The following is a 12,408-nucleotide window of genomic DNA, read 5'->3' as shown; positions in this document are numbered from 1 at the left end:
TCCTTAGCTCCGAGCATTGGTGATAAATCTAGTCACAATCCATAAATGGTACTTTGATGAGTTTAAATTCCAAAGAACAATCCCGGGACCAAACTCGCGCTCTTGGGACCTCTAACTACACCAAACGAAGTGGTGAAACCGTCCCCCGAGCCCCTAAGCAAAAACCCTAAAAAGTACCCAAAAACCAAGTTCTGAAAGCTGAGTAGCGCTACCTATTGGGCGCTACAGCGCTAGAGTCAGAGACTCTAGCCCCCAAAATCGTAGCCTAGCGTTGTAGCGCTCCCAACCTAGCGCTACTACCAGAAATACGATTTTTTGGGTTTCTCTCTTCGAATCTCCCTGAGCCAAAGCTCCAAAAATCCTCCCCAATCATCAGCCAAACACATAATTGAACCCATAAATAACTATAGCTCACCCAAAACAACCTAATAACATAAAAAAAATTAGCTAAAAACCTAACCAAACACAGAAATCAAAATTGAGCTTTGAAGCTCAAGAACGCTAACTAAAAACCAGAAAACTTCTTAGAAGATTGAGGGAATCCTTACCTTTAGAGAGGAATTCGACCCTAGGTTGCCTCCAATGCCACTCCAAGCTTCAATTCCTCAAATTCCCACGCTTAAATTCCTTAAAATTTCACCCCAAAACCTAAATTCAGAAATCAAACTCAACTAAAACTCAAGAAACTTAAAGGTCTGAAACCTTACCTCAATGGCAGCTAAATCCTCAGCTTTAATCCTCCAATCCTTGAGCTTAGTTTCCCAGACTTCCCAGCTGATTCTTGTCAACTTCCAGCCTCAATCCAAGTTTAGTTTCCTTCAGCTAATTCAAAGCCCCAACATAAAAGGGAGTGAGAGAGAAGAGGCAGGGAGGTTCTACTTCATTCTGTTTTAATCCTAAGTAAATCTGAATATATCCCTTTATAGAAAAGACCACTTTGCCCTCCCTCATAACACTTAATCCATTAGTCAGTCTAAGGGTATAATGGTCATTGCTCCCAATTCCCGCTAATTCCTCAAATATTCCTGACATTTACCAATTAATCCCGTCTTCCAATTAACTTCCAATTATTTATCCAATGTCTAATAATCCCCAATATATTTTCTAAATTCTCAAAAATACCCCCAGGCTCCCCTGAGCCGGGTATAAATTCCCATCATGACTATTTCTCCAATCCGCTCACTAGGACCGTCTCAAGCCATATATTGCAAATATATCCACATAATAATGTGGTCTCCACAATTTATCACATATAATCACAATAATGCCCTCAACAGGCCAAAATTACAAATATGCCCTTAAAAGCTAAACATGGCTTACATGCATATTTAATACTCATAAACATGCATTTCACATATCCATATAATTGTATAATCATGCATATCACAGTCATGCATTTAATCATTTAAATCACACATAAACCCATTATGCCCTCCCAGCACGCTAATCAAGGCCCTTAAGCCTTATTAGTGATTTTGGGTCGTTACCCGATGGAAGTCTACATTGACGATATGCTCGTCAAATCCCTCATTGCAGAGGACCATATCAGTCATTTAAAACAATCTTTTGACATTCTTAGAAAATATAACATGAAACTGAATCCAACTAAATGCTTTTTTGGTGTAACTGCAGGAAAATTCCTTGGATACCTAGTAACTCAAAGAGGAATCGAGGCTAATCCAGCACAGATAGAATCAATCCAAATGATACCTTCTCCAACATGCATAAAAGACGTACATAAGCTAACTGGACGCATCACAACACTCAGCCGATTCATCTTGAAGTCTTCAGAGTGATGTCACCTCTCCTTTAATACATTAAGAAAATAAAAAACCTTTGAGTGGACAGCTGAATGTGAAGAGGTACTAGCCCAACTAAAACAGTACCTGACCAGCCCGCCTTTCCTCTCAAAGCCAAAAGACAATGAGACATTATTAGTCTACCTAACAGTATCCGAGACAACAATTAGCGCGGTCCTAGTCCGAGAAGAGGAAGGCAAGCAATCTCCAGTCTACTATGTAAGCAAAGCCTTGCTTGATGCCGAAACCCGATATAGCCAATTGAAGAAGCTTGCACTAGCACTCATCCACGCAGCAAGGAAGCTACGCCCATACTTCCAATGCCATCCAATAGCAATCTTGACCACCTTCCCACTCAAAACAATCCTCCATAAACCGGAACTATCAGGCAGACTTACCAAGTGGGCGGTAGAGCTCATCGAGTACGACATAACATACAAGCCACAGACTTCCCTCAAATCTCAGGTATTAGCTGACTTCATTGCAAATTTTACACCTAACATACATGTGCAGGCAGAAAAAGAACTTTGCTATCTGACCGAGGGACAACCAGCCGGAATCTGGAAGTTACAAGTAAACGGCTCAAGTAACACTAGAGGAAGTGGACTCGGACTCGTCCTGACTTCACCCCAAGATGACGTAATCGAACAAGCAGTCTGATGCGGGTTCAAAGCTACCAACAATGAAGTTGAATATGAAGCAATGATAGCTAGACTCGGACTAGCCAAAGACATGGGATTCAAAAGGATCGTGGTCTTCAGTGATTCCCAGTTGGTAGTGAACCAAATGCAAGGTAGCTATCAGGCTCGGGATAACAAGATGACAACCTACCTCAACAAGACCAAAGAGTTGCAGTCAGACTTCGATGAGTTCACTATCAACCAAGTGAAAAGAGGGGAGAACAGTCATGCGGATGCATTAGCAAACCTTGGATCCTCCATCCAGACAACCGACCCCAAGACGATACCAATAGTATATCTCCAACGGCCAACTGTCTGGAAAGATGAAGAAGAAAAAATTAGTGACATCTCCAACAACCGAACATGGATGACTCCAAAAGTCAAGTACTTGGAGCATGATATACTTCCCAAAGATAAGAACAGAGCACGTCGGGTAAAGGCTCAATTAGCCCGTTTCACTATTATATGAGGTAAACTCTATAAATGTTCCTTTTCTAGCCCATATCTGAGATGCATTAACCCTACAGAGGCCAAATACATATTGGCTGAGTTGCATGAAGGAGAGTGCGGCAACCACTGTGGAGGACGAAGCTTGGCGCACCGTTCCCTAACACAAGGCTACTACTGGCCAACTATGCGAGCCGACTCCTTCGACTATGCAAGATGAAGCGAAAAATGCTAACGGTTCGCTCAAATATCCCACCAACCTCTAGAGCGTCTCATCTCAATCATATCCCCTTGCCCATTCATGAAATGAGGGATGGACATAGTAGGCAAGCTTCCAACTGCACTAGGACAGAAGGTGTACATGCTTGCAGTAACTGACTACTTCAGCAAGTGGATCGAAGCAAACTCATTCCACCAAGTCAGAGACAAAGAAGTAAAGGGCTTCATTTGGAAGAATGTAATTTGCAGGTATGGAGTACCAAAAGAGATTGTGACGGACAATGGCTCTTAATTCATCAAATTCGACTTCTAAGACTTCTGCAAATTCTGGAATATCAAGCTCAGCTTCTCCATGCCAAGGTATCCCCAAGAAAATGGACAAGTAGAGTCATCCAACAAGACTATCATGAACAACATCAAGAAGCGCCTTGAAAAAGCTAAGGGAAGATGGGCTGACGAGTTACCAGGAGTCCTATGGTCTTATCGAACCACAACCAGGAATTCAACGGGAGAAACACCATCCTCATTAGCCTACGGGATTGAGGCAGTCATCCCTACCAAGAGTGAAGTTCCGACAGCCAGATATGAGCTGATGACAAACGAAGAAAATTGGGAAAACATGTGCCATGAACTCGACATCATCGACGAAAGAAGGGACAAAGCACTCTTAAGAGTCTCAACCTATCAACAAAGAATAGATAGACATTATAACAAAAACATCCGCACTCGAACATCAAAGTAGGAGATTGGGTACTATGAAGAGTGTTCCAGAACACTAAGGAAGCGGGAGCAGGTAAGCTCGCCTCGACATGGAAAGGTCCCTACCTGATCACAAAGGTAGTCGGACATGGAGCATACAAGCTACAAACTAAAGAGGGACGCAAAATCAACAACAGCTGGAATGCTATCCACTTAAAACAATATCACTTTTAACTCAATCCAATCTTCTTTCATTTTCTTTTATCAATGATCTCACGGGATCTTCATTCAAGCAACATACTGACACTGTCATGCAAGAAGTGTAAGAACTACATTTGGGTTTGATCCCTGCAAAGGGTATGTAGGTAGCTCCACGGAGCGCAGCCTTTTATCACAACCATTTTTATTTAACATATACTAAGAATAGATCAATAACAAATCTAAGTATAAATTGACTATGTAACTTCATAATTAGATTGGGGGGAATAAGATACTAATACTTCATAAGTCATACAGCCAACCAGCATCCAATACAACAACTTATAGAACGCTAACATAAGCTACAACTAGTCAGGATACAACAAAAAAATAATATAGAAAAAGTCTCATGTTTACAACATTACATAAGAAAAAGTCCATACAACAACTAAAAATACATAAGAAGAGATAAACTCAGTCATCCCCCAACAGAGAACTTGAACAAATGAGGATTCAGTCATCCGCAACTAGGTCATGAGTAGTCATGACGCCAAAAGAAATGGCTAACTCTTCGGCCCGGGTCGTCTCTTCAGCCCTCATTCTCTCCAATTCCTCGAAATCCACAATGTACTTAGGAACATCCTAGCTATCAGTCTTACCATCCCGAAACTCACTGGCCATTATGCCACGACACTGGATCTCAGCCTCCAGCCCAATCACTAACATCCAATTCTCCAACGAAGCTACCTCAACTTTCAAGACATCAACTTGACCTAGAGTCACCCTCAGCTTCTTAGCATCAGCTTCTTGGATTCTAGTTGAATCTTTAAGTCAGCTCTAAGTTGATCAGACTCCTTCTTGGAATCTTTTAGTCAACCAACTTCACCCCGTAGATCATTTCTCTAACCTCTTACTTCCTTAAGAGTTTCCATTAAGGACTTGATCTTCTTCTTCTTCAGCCAAATGACCCCCTGCAAACCCTGAAAAATCGCGAAAAACGTAAGACAATATGAGATATCAACACAAAAAAACCTAAGGGAAATCACCATACCTGGAACAAATGGGAAACAATAAGGAAATCACCATACCTGGAACAAATGGGAAACAGTAGTGTCGATTGACCCATCCATACCGACTTGCTCCATCCTTTGATCATCTTCAGGCCACAACAGCTTGTCGATCTCTCCTAAGTAAGCCCCAATCTCACTATAAGCGACATCATTGGAAGGGAATGAAAGGGCAACAGTCTCACTGAATGGGTCCGAAGACTAAGCTTGCACAACCTTCTTCTTCTTTCTCGTTTGACTCCGCATCAAAACAGGAGGATCAGCAGGAGGCGCGACGACCTCCCTGTCAACATCAGAGCTCCCAACGGATGATTTCTTCGCTTGACGTAAACGTTCCAAGGCATTGGAACCAGTTAGTGGAAGTGTAAAGGGTTGAGACATAGGTATGTCTGCAAACAACCGCTCATCTGTTGTCAACTTAGTCAACAAATTGGGACTATATCCCAAGACTTCTAAACTTCTCTTGATAAACACAATACGAGGGTTATCAGGACTTTGGAGAAGAGGAATACCTTCAGGGAGTTGTTCAACAGAACGTCACAAAGAACTTTGACGGAGACTCGATTCAGACAACAGATCACTCAACTCATGCCCCGCCTCTGGAATAGCAAGAATACTCTTAAGCCGACCAAAAGACTCCCTCGAATCCCAAAGGTACTCAACCTGAAGTCTACCTGCAAAATAATAGAAGTATCAGCAAAAAACAAGAACATGCAAAGGAACAGATTAATAAGCAGACATAAAAGACTCACACGCAGGAGACCATGAACAAGGTATCCTACTACCAGCGGGTAATCCCAACGAGACAAAAGGGACGAAGAAGTAACAATTCTTCCACTTCTTATCTCCACTCTTCAAACTAATAATTAGAGGGGGATTCTTCCCCCTGGCCATTAACTAGTACCTACCTTTGTCATATAGATGTGTCTTCAAAAAATAAGATTTTAGTAAGTCAGCCACCCCAAACGTTATGTTGTGTCTTTCACAGAGGATTTTGAGAGACATCAAAACCCACCATGAATTAGGCATCAGTTGTCTAGGAAAAATCTCATGGTATTCACACAACTCAACCACTAATCTAGGGATAGGAAACTGAAACCCTTCCCTAAAGGGAAGTTCATACAGACACACCCAACCAGGTAAGTGCCAGTCAGGCCGCTCTTCACTAGCAGAAGCATGCAGACTGATGGAATCAGGAATCTCATAATAATGACAAAGATAAGGCCATTCACCTAAACTTATCGAAGACCTAGGATTAGAACTAGGCATACTACTAGAATCGGGCATACCACCATCAATGGGTTCATTATAATCTACTCCCCTTCCATTAACATCACCTAAAGGACGACCGCCCAATTCTACTACTGTAACTCAGTTGCAATCAACCATCTCAGCAGGACTCTAAAATTGAGAACTAAAATATTCTCCACTAATCGAACAAGACAGTCGAACGACTGAGTCAGCACAACTATCACACCTACTTGTAGACATAATGAACTTATCGCCTAAAGCAAATCAACAACTAAGCTTTGAAGGAACATAAGAAATACATAAAGAACATTCAACTAGATATGCAAATAAGAACCACCAAACGACTCATCAATCAATCAGACGGACCACTCATTAAGGCTCAATTAAGAAAAAAAAAAGATATCAACAATGCCAATGGACCTAACATTGAAAACATACGATGAAACAAGATAGACAGACTATTATATCAAATCAAATTACAATGTGATCAGTTAGACGGAAGTCAGTCAACCTAAAAGTCTTTACTAGTCAGTCAAACAAACCACTCGGCTAGAGGAGCGAAACACATGGATCAGACACACAGAAATCCTAAATGGATAAAACAACAGAAATGCAATTGCCACCATCACAATCAAATCAAACACAAATGGAAAATCTACAGGATCAAACAAAAATAACAGTTTGAATTACCTAATCTAATGCGAAGAACATGCATAAGAACATTGGAAGGAAAACAAAAGGGAGAAAACTTACCTCTTGAGAGCTCTTCCACTCCACACCTTGAACCTCCCTCCAAGCCTTCCTCAAATGAATGCAAGGGTGAAAAAACAAACTCCCCTTATATAGGCATATAACTCCACCAGATGGGTGCCAAGTGTCAACCATTAGGAGGCTCTACTAAAAGGTACTCAACTTTCCCTAGGAAACGCCTAAAGTTTCAAAGATAAACGAAGTTCACAAAAAGTAGGCCACTTGACCACTAGATAGATCACTCGGCCAAATAGGCGAGCCATTAGACCGTGTAGGTCATCTCTCCCAGGCACGCGGCCGTCTCAGCAAGCCACTCGACTAAATTCGCACAATTCATTCGGCCAGCATGTGTGATCCACTCGTCCTGATTCACTCGGTCACTAGGCCACTCGGCCCATTTGGCCTACTCACCCACCTGGCCACTTGGCCACCTCAACCACTCGACCACCTGCCCACTCGGCCACTCAGCCACCTGGCCACTCGGCCCAACTGGCCACCTGGCCACTCGGCCCAACCGGCCACCAGGCTACTTGGACACTCACCCCGTTTGGCCAGGTAGCCTTAAGGTCCCATGGTGCTTAGAATTCGACATTATAGACTCTCTGGCTATAATGAATTCTAACTAGAGAGTGAGGGACAAACAGTTGTAATGACCCAAAATCACTAATATGTCTTAAGGGCCTTGATTAGTGCGCTGGGAAGTCATAATTGGCTTAGGTGTGAATTTATTGAATTAATGCATGACTATATGATAAGCATGCTTGTATAGTTATATGAATGTAAATGTGGTTAAATGTTATATCTGTGAGAACCACATTATTATGTGGGTAGATTTGCAGTGTGCGACTTGAGGCGATCCTAGGGAGCTAGATAGCGGGAAAAGTCACAACGAGGCTTAATATTTGACTTTGGATAAGTCAGGAGTATTCTAGGTATCGGGTAGTTATTTAGACTATCGGGTTATGAAAATAAATATATGGAGATATATTTGAGGATAGGAAGCTTAGGTGGGAATATTGGGGAAATTTACCGTTTTGCCCTCGGGGACGTTTCCAGTACCTCGAGCCTCGGGATTGACTTAACTGGCTAAGATTAGACTAAGTTAATGGAAAGCAGAAGAATAAAACACAAACCGACCTTCTCAGCTCTTCTCTTCCTTCTCCTCCTTCTCTCTTCTCTTTCAAGAAACTAGTGGAATTCAAGGGAAATCAGCTGGAAAATTCTGTGTTTGAGCTGAATTCATGAACGTTTAGCTTAGTTCAGACTAAGGGTCACTCAACCAAGATTAAGGTAAGAGTTGAGTTGTGTTTTGGGTGTTAGAACTCTGAGTTTTTTGGCTGAATATTAAGGTGTTTATGATTTTGATGTTTAAGGGCTGAATTGAAGCTGAGTGCTTGGGTTTTAGCTCAGAGGTTGTCAAGGAGGTGGTTCAGCAAAGGAGGTAAGTTTCAAATCGTAATTTAGAGGTTAAAATTTGAGTTTTACATAACTGGTTTTGGTGTTTTGAGTTGCTGGGTTTCAGAAATCAAAATGGAATTTTAGTAGGTTTTTAAGCTGGATTTCTGTTGGATTATGTTGTTAGAATCATGTTAAAAGTTTTGTGATTAATGGGTTTTGAATTAGGGTGCTTTGGGATGGTTTTGAATGAGGTTAGGATGGTAAAAATGGTGGATTTTCTGGGCACGAAGGGTAGGGCCGCGACTCTGTTCTAGAGCGCTGCGGCCCTACAAAGCAAGAGAGCCAGGGGGCTCGGCCAAAGGAGAGCGCCGCGGTGCCATAGGGCAGGGCCGCAGCGCGTGTCTGCTTACTGGGGGGCTTGGGCTCTGTTTAGGGGCAGGCCACGGCTAGGTTTCAAGGGCCGCAACCCTTAGGTGCATTTCTGATCTTTTGGGGATTTTAAGCGCGGGAACTTAACCTAGGGTGCTCGGGATCGATTTCACCACTGTGCTTGGTGGAATTTGATGTCCCGGAAGCTAGTATTGTACCCAGAAACCTTTATTTGAATATTAATGGAATCCATTACCTTGGTTGTGACTAGGTGTTAAAGCTAGGGCTCGGGAAACAGATCGTGCTCGAGGGACGTCACTTGTAATCAGTGAACGTAGAAATTAAAGGTAAGAAAACTGCACCCAGTTGTGTATTTGTAATGGGACTAAGGGCTCCCTAATATGTATGCTTGAAAGGATGGTATTATGCCATGTAAACAGTAAACCAACGGCCTAAGAGTGCCAAGGGTTACACTAGCGCACAGGGCGCGACTTGGCTACTGGTAGCCGAGGACAGCTTATTATGCACTGAGCTCGGTTTAAGCGGGCCGGAATCAGTGGGGTAAACAGAGGGTGCGACCTAAGTTGTCAGCCCTGATTATTATGTAACTTGATTGTTATTAATGCTTGGTTACATCTTTGATTCTGAATACGTGCTATGTGGTCAATAAGAGTATTGAGTGTTTGATCATGTTTAAAGGATTACTCATCTGTTATTGTTGTTTGTGATGCATATTATGTTTTCTTGTTGGGCCTTGGCTCACGGATGCTACGTGGTGCAGGTAAAGGCAAGGGCAAACTTGATCAGACCTGACTAGGAGAGCTTTGCGACCTGAATGTACATGACCAGCTGCTCAGCCGCCACGGTTGAGGGGAAAGCAGGAACATGGGAACCTGAAATGTCTGTTTTTCCTTAGAACAGCTGATGGTTGTCTGTATTTTGGAAATTCTGTAAACCAACTTTTAAACACTGTTTCTTTTTTTGGGATCCCATGCGTAAAACTGTTTAATTATATAAATTGTATCTCTTGAGACCAAAACCCTTTTTAACCCTAGCACATTCATGGTTAGTGACACGTTTTTAATTAAATGACTTGATTAACGAGTCCTGCACCTTTATAAGTACACAGTGTAGCGGTCTTGGCTATCCAGGGCGTTACAACTATAGTGGACAAAATTTGTCTACAATTAAAGCCCAACTAGTCAGCCAGACTAGCTCGCTAGGCCCAATAAGCAAGTAAGGCCCCAAACCAATGTAAATGAGATCAGCCATCCAAACGAGCTAGTTGGTACCCAGGCCTGAGCCCAGGTGCATTCAATCAGTCAGGGACATTGAAGCAATCAAAATACACACCCCTTTTCCCATGAAAATCGGAGGGAACCACTAAGAACGAGTCAGACGGGGAGATAGACGAGGGGAGAATGGAAAGAAGAGAATGACTATAAAGAAGACCTTTAGGGGTTGAGAAGGGATCATCTGATAACCATTTTTTTCACTCTACTTCACTCTCTTACTGAAACGAAGTACTACTCTCTCCAGACGATCTAGTCAAGCAAGTTGAATCAGTCAACCTGGTCTGACCCAACCGGACTTGACCCGATCGTTGAATTTTGTCGTCGTCTCTGTCGTCACTCTGACCATCCTACTATTCATCTATCCATCATTATATCATTATTTTTGTTATAGTTTTTTTTACTTTCAATTAGCTTTCATTACAACCCGACTAACTTGAGTGTCGGAGTCCCTTTGGCTAACACCCCACCGGTGCTCCCAATTGAACTATCTTCTCTCTCTTTGTTCTTGACAGGTTGTTGGTGCCCATCTAATCAATTGTAGGAAATCACTTCTACAGTCATTATCTATTTGTGAGGTAACAATTGTGTTAATTGTGGATGTCTGTAAACACGATAAATCTGAATTTAATGGGATAATGCATGTGTACTCAATATCATATCGTTGTTGCTACTGGCTTTCGAGGATAGTTAAGCTATGCCTTTTGGGATATATTAAAGTAGGATAGAGGGTTTCCACATAGTGGCATTGTTGTTTTAGTCACAACTTTGGAGGAAAGGTGGAAAAGATTAGAGAGCATTAGGCTTTGACTTATTCAAGGTTAGTACACATGTTCATTACGAAATGACCACCAATGACTATCAAAGTTAGTGATAATAGATTTGTTACTCGTTTGTCCATAAAGATTGATCTATAATAACATATAAGAGTTTTGAAAGAGATGCAAAATATGATTATTTATTTTATGAGGTCTCTCTAGCATGGCTATCTTGGGCATAGTTTTCTCAAAGTTTTGACTCATTAAGGTTTTTTTGTGTCTTAGAAAGCTTCAAAGTGGAAAACACCTAAAGCGAGTAATCCAAACATGCATAATGATATGCAGTCACTTCTTATATGTATTGTTTGACGAAGTGACAAGTACAAATGATATATATATATATAGTCTTAATTGTTGTACTACATGCATGTTGTTTTAATGGTTGTTATTATATTTGAATATCTCCCGAGCCAAATCATGTGTAATATATGTATCATATCGGTATGATGTTATACATGATTTATATGACTGCCTATTGGATAATGGAGATTAGTATGGTGTTTGTTAATTATATTGGTCCAAGTGGGAGAGACATTGGAATTTTGTATGGACTAATATAATCACAAACATAATTCCATATTAAAAACCATGTTAGGTGTATTGAAGAGACAATATGGGTCAAGCATAATTCCATATTCACAACCATGTTAGGTGTACTGAAGAGACAATATGGGTCAATCTCTCAAAAAGATTTAGATTAAGTCATTCATTCCTAATAGCCTCATATTGGTTGTGATTGAATATAGTTTCGTTTTTATGATTTTTCGGGAGTTTTAGAGTTACGAGGTAACATAGGACCTTGTGTTGGGAAATCTCGAAGTTTAATCGTGTAAGAGAAAGTGAGTACTTCAAAGGTTATTTTTTAGAGTGCTAAGTTGTATACATCTGTCTCTTCTAGCCACCATCGATAACAAGTACATAAAGTTGTCTTAGTTGGAGTTTTATGCTAGTGTTAATGAGGGGTCAAAATATTATGTATCTATTCTTTATTTAGCTTCTGTTGTTACTATTGTTGACTATTAGCCAAAATATGATAAGAAACTCCATATAAAGGATCAAAACTGTTTTAAAGAATTGCAATTCTAAGAAGGAAATAAGGTTGATGGCATATACCTCTAAATTATTAATCCAGAGTCATTAGCAGTTCTTAATCCATATTGGTCAAATGATATTATAATATCACAATTTCCAAACTATGTTCAAGCATGAAAGTTTAAAGCTTAATTACATGGTAATTGAATTTTTTTTTCTGATAGAAGTTCATGTTAAGAACATATTATTTGATAGCCAAATTAAGGTGAATTAAAGCCTATAACTAGTCACTATTCTGATAGAAGGGACTTGTTCATTTTGCACTATTATTTAAGGAAAAATCAATGTTCAAGGATGTGATAATCAAATTCTTATTTAAGAATATCGTA

The sequence above is a fragment of the Humulus lupulus genome, chromosome 2 (assembly GCF_963169125.1).
Source record: "Humulus lupulus chromosome 2, drHumLupu1.1, whole genome shotgun sequence".
Classification (NCBI taxonomy): Eukaryota; Viridiplantae; Streptophyta; class Magnoliopsida; order Rosales; family Cannabaceae; genus Humulus; species Humulus lupulus.
The sequence above is the reverse complement of the archived record's forward strand: the minus strand, read 5'-3'. Positions refer to the sequence as shown.